The sequence below is a fragment of the Eubalaena glacialis genome, chromosome 2, assembly GCF_028564815.1.
Source record: "Eubalaena glacialis isolate mEubGla1 chromosome 2, mEubGla1.1.hap2.+ XY, whole genome shotgun sequence".
NCBI classification, from domain to species: Eukaryota; Metazoa; Chordata; class Mammalia; order Artiodactyla; family Balaenidae; genus Eubalaena; species Eubalaena glacialis.
The window spans coordinates 56,425,931-56,447,427 of record NC_083717.1 but is presented as its reverse complement, the minus strand read 5'-3'; the positions used below and the strand labels follow the sequence as shown (position 1 = coordinate 56,447,427).

General features: G+C 56.2%; 7 non-coding genes across 7 annotated transcripts; all 7 read left to right on the top strand.

Annotated features, from left to right (window-relative positions):
* Positions 1-2,567: 2,567 nt before the first annotated feature.
* LOC133085812 (small nucleolar RNA SNORD116) lies at positions 2,568-2,661 on the top strand. The gene has a single exon (XR_009699606.1). It is a non-coding gene; the product is annotated as a small nucleolar RNA SNORD116 (small nucleolar RNA).
* A 2,688-nt stretch (positions 2,662-5,349) lies between these two features.
* On the top strand, positions 5,350-5,443 carry LOC133085810 (small nucleolar RNA SNORD116). Its single transcript, XR_009699604.1, has one exon. It is a non-coding gene; the product is annotated as a small nucleolar RNA SNORD116 (small nucleolar RNA).
* A 2,688-nt stretch (positions 5,444-8,131) lies between these two features.
* LOC133085809 (small nucleolar RNA SNORD116) lies at positions 8,132-8,225 on the top strand. The gene has a single exon (XR_009699603.1). It is a non-coding gene; the product is annotated as a small nucleolar RNA SNORD116 (small nucleolar RNA).
* Positions 8,226-10,913: 2,688 nt separating this feature from the next.
* LOC133085808 (small nucleolar RNA SNORD116) lies at positions 10,914-11,007 on the top strand. Its single transcript, XR_009699602.1, has one exon. It is a non-coding gene; the product is annotated as a small nucleolar RNA SNORD116 (small nucleolar RNA).
* A 2,688-nt stretch (positions 11,008-13,695) lies between these two features.
* LOC133085805 (small nucleolar RNA SNORD116) lies at positions 13,696-13,789 on the top strand. The gene has a single exon (XR_009699598.1). It is a non-coding gene; the product is annotated as a small nucleolar RNA SNORD116 (small nucleolar RNA).
* Positions 13,790-16,477: 2,688 nt separating this feature from the next.
* On the top strand, positions 16,478-16,571 carry LOC133085807 (small nucleolar RNA SNORD116). The gene has a single exon (XR_009699601.1). It is a non-coding gene; the product is annotated as a small nucleolar RNA SNORD116 (small nucleolar RNA).
* Positions 16,572-19,259: 2,688 nt separating this feature from the next.
* LOC133085806 (small nucleolar RNA SNORD116) lies at positions 19,260-19,353 on the top strand. Its single transcript, XR_009699600.1, has one exon. It is a non-coding gene; the product is annotated as a small nucleolar RNA SNORD116 (small nucleolar RNA).
* Positions 19,354-21,497: the final 2,144 nt, after the last annotated feature.

The following is a 21,497-nucleotide window of genomic DNA, read 5'->3' as shown; positions in this document are numbered from 1 at the left end:
CCGTGTCTGCCCATAAGCTGGGTCATTTATGCATCACCGGGCCCTACTAAGAGACCGCTGAGGGAATACAAGGGGGCAGGCTCTCCTGCTAGTCTTCAGAGTCGGAGCGTGTGCTGGTGGAGGCCCAGTGAGCTTGCAGCTTGGAGAGGTGTGTTTTGGGCAGGATCACGCTTTGTGCATGCCGCTTCGGAGGTTGATTCTGGAAGCCAAAATGAGCAAGCTTCCCTGGTTGGAGCCTGGAGCCTCAGGCCAGGCCTGTGGCCCTCTCTGATGTTGTGTGTGGTGTGGTGAGGTTCCTGAGTGCCCGGTGGGGCTGGAGCAGTGAGCGGGGGTGGGCTGGAGTTGAGCGATGGCAGAAGGGGGCCGATGGAGTAGGCCTCGGGGCTGCCCCTGTCAGCTCCTCTGCTGAAGCTGCCGGCACACTGTTGGTGCTAAGTGGATCATCGTGGAGTGGGCTGAGGATCGAGTGCTGCATTTAAGCCTGTGTGGTGACTGGGGGCCTGGAGAGAAAGTTAAGGTATCATGAGGACACGTCCTATGTAATGTCGTGGGATGGGCTGTCATCATTCGTTGCAGGCGCTGACCTCGGCTTCCCGAGGATGTGTCTTGTTTGTGAAGGGCTGGCATCAGCTGCCTATGGAGGGGATGGCTTTGGCAGTTCATGAGGATGTAGTGAGGTAGGTAACCTGTGTAGAGTTGCGACCCCATTTGCGGAGGAGTGACTCCACACGGGTGTCTTGCGGGACGTAGAGAAGATGGACATGCTGAGGCATCTGTGCCGGCCTCCTTGGGGGTAGGTGAGTTATGGGAACAAGCCCTTTGGTCGTTTTGTTCCTTCTTTTGGGAATGTGCAAAGCGATAGTGTTTCTCCCGGAGGGCATGACGCGGCCGGCCCATGTGACATGCAGGCCGTTCGAAGAGCCAGAGCTTTATCCGGAGGAGTCCATTGGCCGGGAAGAGATGGGGACACTGTTGCCCTGCCAGGTGCCCTGCCGTGGCCAACCACCTTTCCCTTTCAGGCTTCCAAGTCCCCTCGCATGGCAGAGGTCTTCCATTGAAAGTCTGTCTGTGGTCCTCGGGGACAGTGCCTGTGATCACTGTGAGTTGCTCGGTAGTGTCGCTGTGGCAGTGGAGAATTGCTAGGATGCATGCGGTGCTGTGGGCCTCATCAAAGCAGACAGGCTTGCGGTCTGTCTTCCCTGGTGTTCAGTGTCTCTGTGTTCGCATGATGTCTGTGGCTTCAAGTAGGGTTGACTCGCCCTGCAGGCAGCAGGAGGGCACTTAGGAGGAGGCTGTGAAGCGTTTGAGCATTTTCTCAGTGGTCTGGGCCACGAAACCTGCCAGTTGGAAGCTTGCCGATACGTGGCCGGGAAGGTGGCCTAATTCCCGCTGTCGGGTTCCAACCAGTGTCCTGGTTGCTGAAGCCCAACACTTCCCGTTGTGGGCATTCCCACGGGGTCACGGAAAGTGATATGGTCTAGTTGGCGAGAAGAGGCACTTGGGCCAAAGTTCGTTAGCCCCTTGAGTAGTGCCGGGCTGCATCTTGCCTATAGGCAACTGCAGGTCGGAGTCAGCCCCCCAATGGGAGGTTCCCTTGCTTCTGGGAGCGCTGGGAGTGACCCCAAGGGCACATCAGATGTGCTTGTAGGTGGCAGGGTCTCCAGGTCCACGTAGATGTGACACCCACGGCCGGGAGGCAGGTCTCGTCCAGTCTTTTTGCTTTGGTCAGAAGGCGTGGCTGTGGGAGAGCGGGAGTCTGTGACCTATTTCAGCAGCCCCTGGGGGTTAATCTTCGCATGCGGCCTCTTGAAGCTGACAGGGGTCTTTCTCCTTTCAGTTGGGGGTCCAACCAGGGTGCTGTGTATAAACTATGGCGTTTACTGTTGGAGGTGTCTGCAGAGGGCCACAGCGACACCCAGAGACCAAGACGCGTATTCAGTGCCACACACAGGAACCCACAAGCGCATCGTCGTGCGCAGTCACAGTCACACACGCCCACTCACGTGAATACACAGATACAGTGTCTGACACACCGACCAATGTACGTGCCTAACTTCCTCCAGTCATGCTGTGAGACACGCAATCAGTTTTCGGTAATGGATAGTGTTACTTGGAAAGCAGGTTCTGGGCTCACGGCAAGGTAAGTGTTCGCAAGAATCATGTTCTCTGAACCGTGGTGCAATTCAGAAGCCTGCATGATTTCTGTCCACTTGTCAGGTGCAGCTGCAGGGTAAGGCTGGCCGTCGGCAAAGACAAGAAGACCTTCGCGTTGTCTGATGACTGGATGTCCTAAGGAGAACTGGAAAAAGTGGGGCGGGTGCACGTTGCTCAGCGTGGCTGTGGATAACTCAGGACGGTAGGCATTCACCCATACTAAAATGTGTCATTGGATATTAGGTTTTCATCAGATGGGCCCAGTGGCTGCAAGAGTGGATTGATTGTTGGTCTTGCTGAGTGGCCTGAAGACTGTGGATTCCCCAGGCGGTTGGAATACTTCCGGGTCATGGCTCCTCTGCAGAGCCCCACGGCCTGCCCGTTTGTGTTCTGCAGCGTCCCAGCATGTGCTTGGATAGATGATGACACCCTTGTATGCATTCCTTGGAAAATCTGAACATAATGAGTGAGAAAGTTTTACCGTCTCCTCATCGAAACTGAGGGTCCAGCACGTTTCCTCTCTCGGGGGTATGGGACAGTTAGGAGTGAGGGCCGACGTCCCCTGCTGACAGGCATGCAAACACCACTAAGGGCTCCAGCATTGGAGGGACTCCTGTGTGAGGGTCGACCGTGTCTGCCCATAAGCTGGGTCATTTATGCATCACCGGGCCCTACTAAGAGACCGCTGAGGGAATACAAGGGGGCAGGCTCTCCTGCTAGTCTTCAGAGTCGGAGCGTGTGCTGGTGGAGGCCCAGTGAGCTTGCAGCTTGGAGAGGTGTGTTTTGGGCAGGATCACGCTTTGTGCATGCCGCTTCGGAGGTTGATTCTGGAAGCCAAAATGAGCAAGCTTCCCTGGTTGGAGCCTGGAGCCTCAGGCCAGGCCTGTGGCCCTCTCTGATGTTGTGTGTGGTGTGGTGAGGTTCCTGAGTGCCCGGTGGGGCTGGAGAAGTGAGCGGGGGTGGGCTGGATTTGAGCGATGGCAGAAGGGGGCCGATGGAGTAGGCCTCGGGGCTGCCCCTGTCAGCTCCTCTGCTGAAGCTGCCGGCACACTGTTGGTGCTAAGTGGATCATCGTGGAGTGGGCTGAGGATCGAGTGCTGCATTTAAGCCTGTGTGGTGGCTGGGGGCCTGGAGAGAAAGTTAAGGTATCATGAGGACACGTCCTATGTAATGTCGTGGGATGGGCTGTCATCATTCGTTGCAGGCGCTGGCCTCGGCTTCCCGAGGATGTGTCTTGTTCGTGAAGGGCTGGCATCAGCTGCCTATGGAGGGGATGGCTTTGGCAGTTCATGAGGATGTAGCGAGGTAGGTAACCTGTGTAGAGTTGCGATCCCATTTGCGGAGGAGTGACTCCACACGGGTGTCTTGCGGGACGTAGAGAAGATGGACATGCTGAGGCATGTGTGCCGGCCTCCTTGGGGGTAGGTGAGTTATGGGAACAAGCCCTTTGGTCGTTTTGTTCCTTCTTTTGGGAATGTGCAAAGCGATAGTGTTTCTCCCGGAGGGCATGACGCGGCCGGCCCATGTGGCATGCAGGCCGTTCGAAGAGCCAGAGCTTTATCCGGAGGAGTCCATTGGCCGGGAAGAGATGGGGACACTGTTGCCCTGCCAGGTGCCCTGCCGTGGCCAACCACCTTTCCCTTTCAGGCTTCCAAGTCCCCTCGCATGGCAGAGGTCTTCCATTGAAAGTCTGTCTGTGGTCCTCGGGGACAGTGCCTGTGATCACTGTGAGTTGCTCGGTAGTGTCGCTGTGGCAGTGGAGAATTGCTAGGATGCATGCGGTGCTGTGGGCCTCATCAAAGCAGACAGGCTTGCGGTCTGTCTTCCCTGGTGTTCAGTGTCTCTGTGTTCGCATGATGTCTGTGGCTTCAAGTAGGGTTGACTCGCCCTGCAGGCAGCAGGAGGGCACTTAGGAGGAGGCTGTGAAGCGTTTCAGCATTTTCTCAGTGGTCTGGGCCACGAAACCTGCCAGTTGGAAGCTTGCCGATACGTGGCCGGGAAGGTGGCCTAATTCCCGCTGTCGGGTTCCAACCAGTGTCCTGGTTGCTGAAGCCCAACACTTCCCGTTGTGGGCATTCCCACGGGGTCACGGAAAGTGATATGGTCTAGTTGGCGAGAAGAGGCACTTGGGCCAAAGTTCATTAGCCCCTTGAGTAGTGCCGGGCTGCATCTTGCCTATAGGCAACTGCAGGTCGGAGTCAGCCCCCCAATGGGAGGTTCCCTTGCTTCTGGGAGCGCTGGGAGTGACCCCAAGGGCACATCAGATGTGCTTGTAGGTGGCAGGGTCTCCAGGTCCACGTAGATGTGACACCCACGGCCGGGAGGCAGGTCTCGTCCAGTCTTTTTGCTTTGGTCAGAAGGCGTGGCTGTGGGAGAGCGGGAGTCTGTGACCTATTTCAGCAGCCCCTGGGGGTTAATCTTCGCATGCGGCCTCTTGAAGCTTACAGGGGTCTTTCTCCTTTCAGTTGGGGGTCCAACCAGGGTGCTGTGTATAAACTATGGCGTTTACTGTTGGAGGTGTCTGCAGAGGGCCACAGCGACACCCAGAGACCAAGACGCGTATTCAGTGCCACACACAGGAACCCACAAGCGCATCGTCGTGCGCAGTCACAGTCACACACGCCCACTCACGTGAATACACAGATACAGTGTCTGACACACCGACCAATGTACGTGCCTAACTTCCTCCAGTCATGCTGTGAGACACGCAATCAGTTTTCGGTAATGGATAGTGTTACTTGGAAAGCAGGTTCTGGGCTCACGGCAAGGTAAGTGTTCGCAAGAATCATGTTCTCTGAACCGTGGTGCAATTCAGAAGCCTGCATGATTTCTGTCCACTGCTCAGGTGCAGCTGCAGGGTAAGGCTGGCCGTCGGCAAAGACAAGAAGACCTTCGCGTTGTCTGATGACTGGATGTCCTAAGGAGAACTGGAAAAAGTGGGGCGGGTGCACGTTGCTCAGCGTGGCTGTGGATAACTCAGGACGGTAGGCATTCACCCATACTAAAATGTGTCATTGGATATTAGGTTTTCATCAGATGGGCCCAGTGGCTGCAAGAGTGGATTGATTGTTGGTCTTGCTGAGTGGCCTGAAGACTGTGGATTCCCCAGGCGGTTGGAATACTTCCGGGTCATGGCTCCTCTGCAGAGCCCCACGGCCTGCCCGTTTGTGTTCTGCAGCGTCCCAGCATGTGCTTGGATAGATGATGACACCCTTGTATGCATTCCTTGGAAAATCTGAACATAATGAGTGAGAAAGTTTTACCGTCTCCTCATCGAAACTGAGGGTCCAGCACGTTTCCTCTCTCGGGGGTATGGGACAGTTAGGAGTGAGGGCCGACGTCCCCTGCTGACAGGCATGCAAACACCACTAAGGGCTCCAGCATTGGAGGGACTCCTGTGTGAGGGTCGACCGTGTCTGCCCATAAGCTGGGTCATTTATGCATCACCGGGCCCTACTAAGAGACCGCTGAGGGAATACAAGGGGGCAGGCTCTCCTGCTAGTCTTCAGAGTCGGAGCGTGTGCTGGTGGAGGCCCAGTGAGCTTGCAGCTTGGAGAGGTGTGTTTTGGGCAGGATCACGCTTTGTGCATGCCGCTTCGGAGGTTGATTCTGGAAGCCAAAATGAGCAAGCTTCCCTGGTTGGAGCCTGGAGCCTCAGGCCAGGCCTGTGGCCCTCTCTGATGTTGTGTGTGGTGTGGTGAGGTTCCTGAGTGCCCGGTGGGGCTGGAGCAGTGAGCGGGGGTGGGCTGGAGTTGAGCGATGGCAGAAGGGGGCCGATGGAGTAGGCCTCGGGGCTGCCCCTGTCAGCTCCTCTGCTGAAGCTGCCGGCACACTGTTGGTGCTAAGTGGATCATCGTGGAGTGGGCTGAGGATCGAGTGCTGCATTTAAGCCTGTGTGGTGGCTGGGGGCCTGGAGAGAAAGTTAAGGTATCATGAGGACACGTCCTATGTAATGTCGTGGGATGGGCTGTCATCATTCGTTGCAGGCGCTGGCCTCGGCTTCCCGAGGATGTGTCTTGTTCGTGAAGGGCTGGCATCAGCTGCCTATGGATGGGATGGCTTTGGCAGTTCATGAGGATGTAGCGAGGTAGGTAACCTGTGTAGAGTTGCGATCCCATTTCCGGAGGAGTGACTCCACACGGGTGTCTTGTGGGACGTAGAGAAGATGGACATGCTGAGGCATCTGTGCCGGCCTCCTTGGGGGTAGGTGAGTTATGGGAACAAGCCCTTTGGTCGTTTTGTTCCTTCTTTTGGGAATGTGCAAAGCGATAGTGTTTCTCCCGGAGGGCATGACGCGGCCGGCCCATGTGGCATGCAGGCCGTTCGAACAGCCAGAGCTTTATCCGGAGGAGTCCATTGGCCGGGAAGAGATGGGGACACTGTTGCCCTGCCAGGTGCCCTGCCGTGGCCAACCACCTTTCCCTTTCAGGCTTCCAAGTCCCCTCGCATGGCAGAGGTCTTCCATTGAAAGTCTGTCTGTGGTCCTCGGGGACAGTGCCTGTGATCACTGTGAGTTGCTCGGTAGTGTCGCTGTGGCAGTGGAGAATTGCTAGGATGCATGCGGTGCTGTGGGCCTCATCAAAGCAGACAGGCTTGCGGTCTGTCTTCCCTGGTGTTCAGTGTCTCTGTGTTCTCATGATGTCTGTGGCTTCAAGTAGGGTTGACTCGCCCTGCAGGCAGCAGGAGGGCACTTAGGAGGAGGCTGTGAAGCGTTTCAGCATTTTCTCAGTGGTCTGGGCCACGAAACCTGCCAGTTGGAAGCTTGCCGATACGTGGCCGGGAAGGTGGCCTAATTCCCGCTGTCGGGTTCCAACCAGTGTCCTGGTTGCTGAAGCCCAACACTTCCCGTTGTGGGCATTCCCACGGGGTCACGGAAAGTGATATGGTCTAGTTGGCGAGAAGAGGCACTTGGGCCAAAGTTCGTTAGCCCCTTGAGTAGTGCCGGGCTGCATCTTGCCTATAGGCAACTGCAGGTCGGAGTCAGCCCCCCAATGGGAGGTTCCCTTGCTTCTGGGAGCGCTGGGAGTGACCCCAAGGGCACATCAGATGTGCTTGTAGGTGGCAGGGTCTCCAGGTCCACGTAGATGTGACACCCACGGCCGGGAGGCAGGTCTCGTCCAGTCTTTTTGCTTTGGTCAGAAGGCGTGGCTGTGGGAGAGCGGGAGTCTGTGACCTATTTCAGCAGCCCCTGGGGGTTAATCTTCGCATGCGGCCTCTTGAAGCTGACAGGGGTCTTTCTCCTTTCAGTTGGGGGTCCAACCAGGGTGCTGTGTATAAACTATGGCGTTTACTGTTGGAGGTGTCTGCAGAGGGCCACAGCGACACCCAGAGACCAAGACGCGTATTCAGTGCCACACACAGGAACCCACAAGCGCATCGTCGTGCGCAGTCACAGTCACACACGCCCACTCACGTGAATACACAGATACAGTGTCTGACACACCGACCAATGTACGTGCCTAACTTCCTCCAGTCATGCTGTGAGACACGCAATCAGTTTTCGGTAATGGATAGTGTTACTTGGAAAGCAGGTTCTGGGCTCACGGCAAGGTAAGTGTTCGCAAGAATCATGTTCTCTGAACCGTGGTGCAATTCAGAAGCCTGCATGATTTCTGTCCACTTCTCAGGTGCAGCTGCAGGGTAAGGCTGGCCGTCGGCAAAGACAAGAAGACCTTCGCGTTGTCTGATGACTGGATGTCCTAAGGAGAACTGGAAAAAGTGGGGCGGGCGCACGTTGCTCAGCGTGGCTGTGGATAACTCAGGACGGTAGGCATTCACCCATACTAAAATGTGTCATTGGATATTAGGTTTTCATCAGATGGGCCCAGTGGCTGCAAGAGTGGATTGATTGTTGGTCTTGCTGAGTGGCCTGAAGACTGTGGATTCCCCAGGCGGTTGGAATACTTCCGGGTCATGGCTCCTCTGCAGAGCCCCACGGCCTGCCCGTTTGTGTTCTGCAGCGTCCCAGCATGTGCTTGGATAGATGATGACACCCTTGTATGCATTCCTTGGAAAATCTGAACATAATGAGTGAGAAAGTTTTACCGTCTCCTCATCGAAACTGAGGGTCCAGCACGTTTCCTCTCTCGGGGGTATGGGACAGTTAGGAGTGAGGGCCGACGTCCCCTGCTGACAGGCATGCAAACACCACTAAGGGCTCCAGCATTGGAGGGAATCCTGTGTGAGGGTCGACCGTGTCTGCCCATAAGCTGGGTCATTTATGCATCACCGGGCCCTACTAAGAGACCGCTGAGGGAATACAAGGGGGCAGGCTCTCCTGCTAGTCTTCAGAGTCGGAGCGTGTGCTGGTGGAGGCCCAGTGAGCTTGCAGCTTGGAGAGGTGTGTTTTGGGCAGGATCACGCTTTGTGCATGCCGCTTCGGAGGTTGATTCTGGAAGCCAAAATGAGCAAGCTTCCCTGGTTGGAGCCTGGAGCCTCAGGCCAGGCCTGTGGCCCTCTCTGATGTTGTGTGTGGTGTGGTGAGGTTCCTGAGTGCCTGGTGGGGCTGGAGCAGTGAGCGGGGGTGGGCTGGAGTTGAGCGATGGCAGAAGGGGGCCGATGGACTAGGCCTCGGGGCTGCCCCTGTCAGCTCCTCTGCTGAAGCTGCCGGCACACTGTTGGTGCTAAGTGGATCATCGTGGAGTGGGCTGAGGATCGAGTGCTGCATTTAAGCCTGTGTGGTGCCTGGGGGCCTGGAGAGAAAGTTAAGGTGTCATGAGGACACGTCCTATGTAATGTCGTGGGATGGGCTGTCAGTATTCGTTGCAGGCGCTGGCCTCGGCTTCCCGAGGATGTGTCTTGTTCGTGAAGGGCTGGCATCAGCTGTCTATGGAGGGGATGGCTTTGGCAGTTCATGAGGATGTAGTGAGGTAGGTAACCTGTGTAGAGTTGCGATCCCATTTGCGGAGGAGTGACTCCACACGGGTGTCTTGCGGGACGTAGAGAAGATGGACATGCTGAGGCATCTGTGCCGGCCTCCTTGGGGGTAGGTGAGTTATGGGAACAAGCCCTTTGGTCGTTTTGTTCCTTCTTTTGGGAATGTGCAAAGCGATAGTGTTTCTCCCGGAGGGCATGACGCGGCCGGCCCATGTGGCATGCAGGCCGTTCGAACAGCCAGAGCTTTATCCGGAGGAGTCCATTGGCCGGGAAGAGATGGGGACACTGTTGCCCTGCCAGGTGCCCTGCCGTGGCCAACCACCTTTCCCTTTCAGGCTTCCAAGTCCCCTCGCATGGCAGAGGTCTTCCATTGAAAGTCTGTCTGTGGTCCTCGGGGACAGTGCCTGTGATCACTGTGAGTTGCTCGGTAGTGTCGCTGTGGCAGTGGAGAATTGCTAGGATGCATGCGGTGCTGTGGGCCTCATCAAAGCAGACAGGCTTGCGGTCTGTCTTCCCTGGTGTTCAGTGTCTCTGTGTTCTCATGATGTCTGTGGCTTCAAGTAGGGTTGACTCGCCCTGCAGGCAGCAGGAGGGCACTTAGGAGGAGGCTGTGAAGCGTTTCAGCATTTTCTCAGTGGTCTGGGCCACGAAACCTGCCAGTTGGAAGCTTGCCGATACGTGGCCGGGAAGGTGGCCTAATTCCCGCTGTCGGGTTCCAACCAGTGTCCTGGTTGCTGAAGCCCAACACTTCCCGTTGTGGGCATTCCCACGGGGTCACGGAAAGTGATATGGTCTAGTTGGTGAGAAGAGGCACTTGGGCCAAAGTTCGTTAGCCCCTTGAGTAGTGCCGGGCTGCATCTTGCCTATAGGCAACTGCAGGTCGGAGTCAGCCCCCCAATGGGAGGTTCCCTTGCTTCTGGGAGCGCTGGGAGTGACCCCAAGTGCACATCAGATGTGCTTGTAGGTGGCAGGGTCTCCAGGTCCACGTAGATGTGACACCCACGGCCGGGAGGCAGGTCTCGTCCAGTCTTTTTGCTTTGGTCAGAAGGCGTGGCTGTGGGAGAGCGGGAGTCTGTGACCTATTTCAGCAGCCCCTGGGGGTTAATCTTCGCATGCGGCCTCTTGAAGCTGAAAGGGGTCTTTCTCCTTTCAGTTGGGGGTCCAACCAGGGTGCTGTGTATAAACTATGGCGTTTACTGTTGGAGGTGTCTGCAGAGGGCCACAGCGACACCCAGAGACCAAGACGCGTATTCAGTGCCACACACAGGAACCCACAAGCGAATCCTCGTGCGCAGTCACAGTCACACACGCCCACTCACGTGAATACACAGATACAGTGTCTGACACACCGACCAATGTACGTGCCTAACTTCCTCCAGTCATGCTGTGAGACACGCAATCAGTTTTCGGTAATGGATAGTGTTACTTGGAAAGCAGGTTCTGGGCTCACGGCAAGGTAAGTGTTCGCAAGAATCATGTTCTCTGAACCGTGGTGCAATTCAGAAGCCTGCATGATTTCTGTCCACTTCTCAGGTGCAGCTGCAGGGTAAGGCTGGCCGTCGGCAAAGACAAGAAGACCTTCGCGTTGTCTGATGACTGGATGTCCTAAGGAGAACTGGAAAAAGTGGGGCGGGTGCACGTTGCTCAGCGTGGCTGTGGATAACTCAGGACGGTAGGCATTCACCCATACTAAAATGTGTCATTGGATATTAGGTTTTCATCAGATGGGCCCAGTGGCTGCAAGAGTGGATTGATTGTTGGTCTTGCTGAGTGGCCTGAAGACTGTGGATTCCCCAGGCGGTTGGAATACTTCCGGGTCATGGCTCCTCTGCAGAGCCCCACGGCCTGCCCGTTTGTGTTCTGCAGCGTCCCAGCATGTGCTTGGATAGATGATGACACCCTTGTATGCATTCCTTGGAAAATCTGAACATAATGAGTGAGAAAGTTTTACCGTCTCCTCATCGAAACTGAGGGTCCAGCACGTTTCCTCTCTCGGGGGTATGGGACAGTTAGGAGTGAGGGCCGACGTCCCCTGCTGACAGGCATGCAAACACCACTAAGGGCTCCAGCATTGGAGGGACTCCTGTGTGAGGGTCGACCGTGTCTGCCCATAAGCTGGGTCATTTATGCATCACCGGGCCCTACTAAGAGACCGCTGAGGGAATACAAGGGGGCAGGCTCTCCTGCTAGTCTTCAGAGTCGGAGCGTGTGCTGGTGGAGGCCCAGTGAGCTTGCAGCTTGGAGAGGTGTGTTTTGGGCAGGATCACGCTTTGTGCATGCCGCTTCGGAGGTTGATTCTGGAAGCCAAAATGAGCAAGCTTCCCTGGTTGGAGCCTGGAGCCTCAGGCCAGGCCTGTGGCCCTCTCTGATGTTGTGTGTGGTGTGGTGAGGTTCCTGAGTGCCCGGTGGGGCTGGAGCAGTGAGCGGGGGTGGGCTGGAGTTGAGCGATGGCAGAAGGGGGCCGATGGAGTAGGCCTCGGGGCTGCCCCTGTCAGCTCCTCTGCTGAAGCTGCCGGCACACTGTTGGTGCTAAGTGGATCATCGTGGAGTGGGCTGAGGATCGAGTGCTGCATTTAAGGCTGTGTGGTGGCTGGGGGCCTGGAGAGAAAGTTAAGGTATCATGAGGACACGTCCTATGTAATGTCGTGGGATGGGCTGTCATCATTCGTTGCAGGCGCTGGCCTCGGCTTCCCGAGGATGTGTCTTGTTCGTGAAGGGCTGGCATCAGCTGCCTATGGAGGGGATGGCTTTGGCAGTTCATGAGGATGTAGTGAGGTAGGTAACCTGTGTAGAGTTGCGATCCCATTTGCGGAGGAGTGACTCCACACGGGTGTCTTGCGGGACGTAGAGAAGATGGACATGCTGAGGCATCTGTGCCGGCCTCCTTGGGGGTAGGTGAGTTATGGGAACAAGCCCTTTGGTCGTTTTGTTCCTTCTTTTGGGAATGTGCAAAGCGATAGTGTTTCTCCCGGAGGGCATGACGCGGCCGGCCCATGTGGCATGCAGGCCGTTCGAACAGCCAGAGCTTTATCCGGAGGAGTCCATTGGCCGGGAAGAGATGGGGACACTGTTGCCCTGCCAGGTGCCCTGCCGTGGCCAACCACCTTTCCCTTTCAGGCTTCCAAGTCCCCTCGCATGGCAGAGGTCTTCCATTGAAAGTCTGTCTGTGGTCCTCGGGGACAGTGCCTGTGATCACTGTGAGTTGCTCGGTAGTGTCGCTGTGGCAGTGGAGAATTGCTAGGATGCATGCGGTGCTGTGGGCCTCATCAAAGCAGACAGGCTTGCGGTCTGTCTTCCCTGGTGTTCAGTGTCTCTGTGTTCTCATGATGTCTGTGGCTTCAAGTAGGGTTGACTCGCCCTGCAGGCAGCAGGAGGGCACTTAGGAGGAGGCTGTGAAGCGTTTCAGCATTTTCTCAGTGGTCTGGGCCACGAAACCTGCCAGTTGGAAGCTTGCCGATACGTGGCCGGGAAGGTGGCCTAATTCCCGCTGTCGGGTTCCAACCAGTGTCCTGGTTGCTGAAGCCCAACACTTCCCGTTGTGGGCATTCCCACGGGGTCACGGAAAGTGATATGGTCTAGTTGGCGAGAAGAGGCACTTGGGCCAAAGTTCGTTAGCCCCTTGAGTAGTGCCGGGCTGCATCTTGCCTATAGGCAACTGCAGGTCGGAGTCAGCCCCCCAATGGGAGGTTCCCTTGCTTCTGGGAGCGCTGGGAGTGACCCCAAGGGCACATCAGATGTGCTTGTAGGTGGCAGGGTCTCCAGGTCCACGTAGATGTGACACCCACGGCCGGGAGGCAGGTCTCGTCCAGTCTTTTTGCTTTGGTCAGAAGGCATGGCTGTGGGAGAGCGGGAGTCTGTGACCTATTTCAGCAGCCCCTGGGGGTTAATCTTCGCATGCGGCCTCTTGAAGCTGACAGGGGTCTTTCTCCTTTCAGTTGGGGGTCCAACCAGGGTGCTGTGTATAAACTATGGCGTTTACTGTTGGAGGTGTCTGCAGAGGGCCACAGCGACACCCAGAGACCAAGACGCGTATTCAGCGCCACACACAGGAACCCACAAGCGCATCGTCGTGCGCAGTCACAGTCACACACGCCCACTCACGTGAATACACAGATACAGTGTCTGACACACCGACCAATGTACGTGCCTAACTTCCTCCAGTCATGCTGTGAGACACGCAATCAGTTTTCGGTAATGGATAGTGTTACTTGGAAAGCAGGTTCTGGGCTCACGGCAAGGTAAGTGTTCGCAAGAATCATGTTCTCTGAACCGTGGTGCAATTCAGAAGCCTGCATGATTTCTGTCCACTTCTCAGGTGCAGCTGCAGGGTAAGGCTGGCCGTCGGCAAAGACAAGAAGACCTTCGCGTTGTCTGATGACTGGATGTCCTAAGGAGAACTGGAAAAAGTGGGGCGGGTGCACGTTGCTCAGCGTGGCTGTGGATAACTCAGGACGGTAGGCATTCACCCATACTAAAATGTGTCATTGGATATTAGGTTTTCATCAGATGGGCCCAGTGGCTGCAAGAGTGGATTGATTGTTGGTCTTGCTGAGTGGCCTGAAGACTGTGGATTCCCCAGGCGGTTGGAATACTTCCGGGTCATGGCTCCTCTGCAGAGCCCCACGGCCTGCCCGTTTGTGTTCTGCAGCGTCCCAGCATGTGCTTGGATAGATGATGACACCCTTGTATGCATTCCTTGGAAAATCTGAACATAATGAGTGAGAACGTTTTACCGTCTCCTCATCGAAACTGAGGGTCCAGCACGTTTCCTCTCTCGGGGGTATGGGACAGTTAGGAGTGAGGGCCGACGTCCCCTGCTGACAGGCATGCAAACACCACTAAGGGCTCCAGCATTGGAGGGACTCCTGTGTGAGGGTCGACCGTGTCTGCCCATAAGCTGGGTCATTTATGCATCACCGGGCCCTACTAAGAGACCGCTGAGGGAATACAAGGGGGCAGGCTCTCCTGCTAGTCTTCAGAGTCGGAGCGTGTGCTGGTGGAGGCCCAGTGAGCTTGCAGCTTGGAGAGGTGTGTTTTGGGCAGGATCACGCTTTGTGCATGCCGCTTCGGAGGTTGATTCTGGAAGCCAAAATGAGCAAGCTTCCCTGGTTGGAGCCTGGAGCCTCAGGCCAGGCCTGTGGCCCTCTCTGATGTTGTGTGTGGTGTGGTGAGGTTCCTGAGTGCCCGGTGGGGCTGGAGCAGTGAGCGGGGGTGGGCTGGAGTTGAGCGATGGCAGAAGGGGGCCGATGGAGTAGGCCTCGGGGCTGCCCCTGTCAGCTCCTCTGCTGAAGCTGCCGGCACACTGTTGGTGCTAAGTGGATCATCGTGGAGTGGGCTGAGGATCGAGTGCTGCATTTAAGCCTGTGTGGTGGCTGGGGGCCTGGAGAGAAAGTTAAGGTATCATGAGGACACGTCCTATGTAATGTCGTGGGATGGGCTGTCATCATTCGTTGCAGGCGCTGGCCTCGGCTTCCCGAGGATGTGTCTTGTTCGTGAAGGGCTGGCATCAGCTGCCTATGGATGGGATGGCTTTGGCAGTTCATGAGGATGTAGTGAGGTAGGTAACCTGTGTAGAGTTGCGATCCCATTTGCGGAGGAGTGACTCCACACGGGTGTCTTGCGGGACGTAGAGAAGATGGACATGCTGAGGCATCTGTGCCGGACTCCTTGGGGGTAGGTGAGTTATGGGAACAAGCCCTTTGGTCGTTTTGTTCCTTCTTTTGGGAATGTGCAAAGCGATAGTGTTTCTCCCGGAGGGCATGACGCGGCCGGCCCATGTGGCATGCAGGCCGTTCGAACAGCCAGAGCTTTATCCGGAGGAGTCCATTGGCCGGGAAGAGATGGGGACACTGTTGCCCTGCCAGGTGCCCTGCCGTGGCCAACCACCTTTCCCTTTCAGGCTTCCAAGTCCCCTCGCATGGCAGAGGTCTTCCATTGAAAGTCTGTCTGTGGTCCTCGGGGACAGTGCCTGTGATCACTGTGAGTTGCTCGGTAGTGTCGCTGTGGCAGTGGAGAATTGCTAGGATGCATGCGGTGCTGTGGGCCTCATCAAAGCAGACAGGCTTGCGGTCTGTCTTCCCTGGTGTTCAGTGTCTCTGTGTTCTCATGATGTCTGTGGCTTCAAGTAGGGTTGATTCGCCCTGCAGGCAGAAGGAGGGCACTTAGGAGGAGGCTGTGAAGCGTTTCAGCATTTTCTCAGTGGTCTGGGCCACGAAACCTGCCAGTTGGAAGCTTGCCGATACGTGGCCGAGAAGGTGGCCTAATTCCCGCTGTCGGGTTCCAACCAGTGTCCTGGTTGCTGAAGCCCAACACTTCCCGTTGTGGGCATTCCCACGGGGTCACGGAAAGTGATATGGTCTAGTTGGCGAGAAGAGGCACTTGGGCCAAAGTTCGTTAGCCCCTTGAGTAGTGCCGGGCTGCATCTTGCCTATAGGCAACTGCAGGTCGGAGTCAGCCCCCCAATGGGAGGTTCCCTTGCTTCTGGGAGCGCTGGGAGTGACCCCAAGGGCACATCAGATGTGCTTGTAGGTGGCAGGGTCTCCAGGTCCACGTAGATGTGACACCCACGGCCGGGAGGCAGGTCTCGTCCAGTCTTTTTGCTTTGGTCAGAAGGCGTGGCTGTGGGAGAGCGGGAGTCTGTGACCTATTTCAGCAGCCCCTGGGGGTTAATCTTCGCATGCGGCCTCTTGAAGCTGAAAGGGGTCTTTCTCCTTTCAGTTGGGGGTCCAACCAGGGTGCTGTGTATAAACTATGGCGTTTACTGTTGGAGGTGTCTGCAGAGGGCCACAGCGACACCCAGAGACCAAGACGCGTATTCAGTGCCACACACAGGAACCCACAAGCGCATCCTCGTGCGCAGTCACAGTCACACACGCCCACTCACGTGAATACACAGATACAGTGTCTGACACACCGACCAATGTACGTGCCTAACTTCCTCCAGTCATGCTGTGAGACACGCAATCAGTTTTCGGTAATGGATAGTGTTACTTGGAAAGCAGGTTCTGGGCTCACGGCAAGGTAAGTGTTCGCAAGAATCATGTTCTCTGAACCGTGGTGCAATTCAGAAGCCTGCATGATTTCTGTCCACTTCTCAGGTGCAGCTGCAGGGTAAGGCTGGCCGTCGGCAAAGACAAGAAGACCTTCGCGTTGTCTGATGACTGGATGTCCTAAGGAGAACTGGAAAAAGTGGGGCGGGTGCACGTTGCTGAGCGTGGCTGTGGATAACTCAGGACGGTAGGCATTCACCCATACTAAAATGTGTCATTGGATATTAGGTTTTCATCAGATGGGCCCAGTGGCTGCAAGAGTGGATTGATTGTTGGTCTTGCTGAGTGGCCTGAAGACTGTGGATTCCCCAGGCGGTTGGAATACTTCCGGGTCATGGCTCCTCTGCAGAGCCCCACGGCCTGCCCGTTTGTGTTCTGCAGCGTCCCAGCATGTGCTTGGATAGATGATGACACCCTTGTATGCATTCCTTGGAAAATCTGAACATAATGAGTGAGAAAGTTTTACCGTCTCCTCATCGAAACTGAGGGTCCAGCACGTTTCCTCTCTCGGGGGTATGGGACAGTTAGGAGTGAGGGCCGACGTCCCCTGCTGACAGGCATGCAAACACCACTAAGGGCTCCAGCATTGGAGGGACTCCTGTGTGAGGGTCGACCGTGTCTGCCCATAAGCTGGGTCATTTATGCATCACCGGGTCCTACTAAGAGACCGCTGAGGGAATACAAGGGGGCAGGCTCTCCTGCTAGTCTTCAGAGTCGGAGCATGTGCTGGTGGAGGCCCAGTGAGCTTGCAGCTTGGAGAGGTGTGTTTTGGGCAGGATCACGCTTTGTGCATGCCGCTTCGGAGGTTGATTCTGGAAGCCAAAATGAGCAAGCTTCCCTGGTTGGAGCCTGGAGCCTCAGGCCAGGCCTGTGGCCCTCTCTGATGTTGTGTGTGGTGTGGTGAGGTTCCTGAGTGCCCGGTGGGGCTGGAGCAGTGAGCGGGGGTGGGCTGGAGTTGAGCGATGGCAGAAGGGGGCCGATGGACTAGGCCTCGGGGCTGCCCCTGTCAGCTCCTCTGCTGAAGCTGCCGGCACACTGTTGGTGCTAAGTGGATCATCGTGGAGTGGGCTGAGGATCGAGTGCTGCATTTAAGGCTGTGTGGTGGCTGGGGGCCTGGAGAGAAAGTTAAGGTATCATGAGGACACGTCCTATGTAATGTCGTGGGATGGGCTGTCATCATTCGTTGCAGGCGCTGGCCTCGGCTTCCCGAGGATGTGTCTTGTTCGTGAAGGGCTGGCATCAGCTGCCTATGGATGGGATGGCTTTGGCAGTTCATGAGGATGTAGTGAGGTAGGTAACCTGTGTAGAGTTGCGATCCCATTTGCGGAGGAGTGACTCCACACGGGTGTCTTGCGGGACGTAGAGAAGATGGACATGCTGAGGCATCTGTGCCGGCCTCCTTGGGGGTAGGTGAGTTATGGGAACAAGCCCTTTGGTCGTTTTGTTCCTTCTTTTGGGAATGTGCAAAGCGATAGTGTTTCTCCCGGAGGGCATGACGCGGCCGGCCCATGTGGCATGCAGGCCGTTCGAACAGCCAGAGCTTTATCCGGAGGAGTCCATTGGCCGGGAAGAGATGGGGACACTGTTGCCCTGCCAGGTGCCCTGCCGTGGCCAACCACCTTTCCCTTTCAGGCTTCCAAGTCCCCTCGCATGGCAGAGGTCTTCCATTGAAAGTCTGTCTGTGGTCCTCGGGGACAGTGCCTGTGATCACTGTGAGTTGCTCGGTAGTGTCGCTGTGGCAGTGGAGAATTGCTAGGATGCATGCGGTGCTGTGGGCCTCATCAAAGCAGACAGGCTTGCGGTCTGTCTTCCCTGGTGTTCAGTGTCTCTGTGTTCTCATGATGTCTGTGGCTTCAAGTAGGGTTGATTCACCCTGCAGGCAGAAGGAGGGCACTTAGGAGGAGGCTGTGAAGCGTTTCAGCATTTTCTCAGTGGTCTGGGCCACGAAACCTGCCAGTTGGAAGCTTGCCGATACGTGGCCGAGAAGGTGGCCTAATTCCCGCTGTCGGGTTCCAACCAGTGTCCTGGTTGCTGAAGCCCAACACTTCCCGTTGTGGGCATTCCCACGGGGTCACGGAAAGTGATATGGTCTAGTTGGCGAGAAGAGGCACTTGGGCCAAAGTTCGTTAGCCCCTTGAGTAGTGCCGGGCTGCATCTTGCCTATAGGCAACTGCAGGTCGGAGTCAGCCCCCCAATGGGAGGTTCCCTTGCTTCTGGGAGCGCTGGGAGTGACCCCAAGGGCACATCAGATGTGCTTGTAGGTGGCAGGGTCTCCAGGTCCACGTAGATGTGACACCCACGGCCGGGAGGCAGGTCTCGTCCAGTCTTTTTGCTTTGGTCAGAAGGCGTGGCTGTGGGAGAGCGGGAGTCTGTGACCTATTTCAGCAGCCCCTGGGGGTTAATCTTCGCATGCGGCCTCTTGAAGCTGAAAGGGGTCTTTCTCCTTTCAGTTGGGGGTCCAACCAGGGTGCTGTGTATAAACTATGGCGTTTACTGTTGGAGGTGTCTGCAGAGGGCCACAGCGACACCCAGAGACCAAGACGCGTATTCAGTGCCACACACAGGAACCCACAAGCGCATCCTCGTGCGCAGTCACAGTCACACACGCCCACTCACGTGAATACACAGATACAGTGTCTGACACACCGACCAATGTACGTGCCTAACTTCCTCCAGTCATGCTGTGAGACACGCAATCAGTTTTCGGTAATGGATAGTGTTACTTGGAAAGCAGGTTCTGGGCTCACGGCAAGGTAAGTGTTCGCAAGAATCATGTTCTCTGAACCGTGGTGCAATTCAGAAGCCTGCATGATTTCTGTCCACTTCTCAGGTGCAGCTGCAGGGTAAGGCTGGCCGTCGGCAAAGACAAGAAGACCTTCGCGTTGTCTGATGACTGGATGTCCTAAGGAGAACTGGAAAAAGTGGGGCGGGTGCACGTTGCTGAGCGTGGCTGTGGATAACTCAGGACGGTAGGCATTCACCCATACTAAAATGTGTCATTGGATATTAGGTTTTCATCAGATGGGCCCAGTGGCTGCAAGAGTGGATTGATTGTTGGTCTTGCTGAGTGGCCTGAAGACTGTGGATTCCCCAGGCGGTTGGAATACTTCCGGGTCATGGCTCCTCTGCAGAGCCCCACGGCCTGCCCGTTTGTGTTCTGCAGCGTCCCAGCATGTGCTTGGATAGATGATGACACCCTTGTATGCATTCCTTGGAAAATCTGAACATAATGAGTGAGAAAGTTTTACCGTCTCCTCATCGAAACTGAGGGTCCAGCACGTTTCCTCTCTCGGGGGTATGGGACAGTTAGGAGTGAGGGCCGACGTCCCCTGCTGACAGGCATGCAAACACCACTAAGGGCTCCAGCATTGGAGGGACTCCTGTGTGAGGGTCGACCGTGTCTGCCCATAAGCTGGGTCATTTATGCATCACCGGGTCCTACTAAGAGACCGCTGAGGGAATACAAGGGGGCAGGCTCTCCTGCTAGTCTTCAGAGTCGGAGCGTGTGCTGGTGGAGGCCCAGTGAGCTTGCAGCTTGGAGAGGTGTGTTTTGGGCAGGATCACGCTTTGTGCATGCCGCTTCGGAGGTTGATTCTGGAAGCCAAAATGAGCAAGCTTCCCTGGTTGGAGCCTGGAGCCTCAGGCCAGGCCTGTGGCCCTCTCTGATGTTGTGTGTGGTGTGGTGAGGTTCCTGAGTGCCCGGTGGGGCTGGAGCAGTGAGCGGGGGTGGGCTGGAGTTGAGCGATGGCAGAAGGGGGCCGATGGACTAGGCCTCGGGGCTGCCCCTGTCAGCTCCTCTGCTGAAGCTGCCGGCACACTGTTGGTGCTAAGTGGATCATCGTGGAGTGGGCTGAGGATCGAGTGCTGCATTTAAGGCTGTGTGGTGGCTGGGGGCCTGGAGAGAAAGTTAAGGTATCATGAGGACACGTCCTATGTAATGTCGTGGGATGGGCTGTCATCATTCGTTGCAGGCGCTGGCCTCGGCTTCCCGAGGATGTGTCTTGTTCGTGAAGGGCTGGCATCAGCTGCCTATGGATGGGATGGCTTTGGCAGTTCATGAGGATGTAGTGAGGTAGGTAACCTGTGTAGAGTTGCGATCCCATTTGCGGAGGAGTGACTCCACACGGGTGTCTTGCGGGACGTAGAGAAGATGGACATGCTGAGGCATCTGTGCCGGCCTCCTTGGGGGTAGGTGAGTTATGGGAACAAGCCCTTTGGTCGTTTTGTTCCTTCTTTTGGGAATGTGCAAAGCGATAGTGTTTCTCCCGGAGGGCATGACGCGGCCGGCCCATGTGGCATGCAGGCCGTTCGAACAGCCAGAGCTTTATCCGGAGGAGTCCATTGGCCGGGAAGAGATGGGGACACTGTTGCCCTGCCAGGTGCCCTGCCGTGGCCAACCACCTTTCCCTTTCAGGCTTCCAAGTCCCCTCGCATGGCAGAGGTCTTCCATTGAAAGTCTGTCTGTGGTCCTCGGGGACAGTGCCTGTGATCACTGTGAGTTGCTCGGTAGTGTCGCTGTGGCAGTGGAGAATTGCTAGGATGCATGCGGTGCTGTGGGCCTCATCAAAGCAGACAGGCTTGCGGTCTGTCTTCCCTGGTGTTCAGTGTCTCTGTGTTCGCATGATGTCTGTGGCTTCAAGTAGGGTTGACTCGCCCTGCAGGCAGCAGGAGGGCACTTAGGACGAGGCTGTGAAGCTTTTGAGCATTTTCTCAGTGGTCTGGGCCACGAAACCTGCCAGTTGGAAGCTTGCCGATACGTGGCAGGGAAGGTGGCCTAATTCCCGCTGTCGGGTTCCAACCAGTGTCCTGGTTGCTGAAGCCCAACACTTCCCGTTGTGGGCATTCCCACGGGGTCACGGAAAGTGATATGGTCTAGTTGGCGAGAAGAGGCACTTGGGCCAAAGTTCGTTAGCCCCTTGAGTAGTGACGGGCTGCATCTTGTCTATAGGCAACTGCAGGTCGGAGTCAGCCCCCCAATGGGAGGTTCCCTTGCTTCTGGGAGCGCTGGGAGTGACCCCAAGGGCACATCAGATATGCTTGTAGGTGGCAGGGTCTCCAGGTCCACGTAGATGTGACACCCACGGCCGGGAGGCAGGTCTCGTCCAGTCTTTGTGCTTTGGTCAGAAGGCGTGGCTGTGGGAGAGCGGGAGTCTGTGACCTATTTCAGCAGCCCCTGGGGGTTAATCTTCGCATGCGGCCTCTTGAAGCTGACAGGGGTCTTTCTCCTTTCAGTTGGGGGTCCAACCAGGGTGCTGTGTATAAACTATGGCGATTACTGTTGGAGGTGTCTGCAGAGGGCCACAGCGACACCCAGAGACCAAGACGCATATTCAGCGCCACACACAGGAACCCACAAGCGCATCGTCGTGCGCAGTCACAGTCACACACGCCCACTCACGTGAATACACAGATACAGTG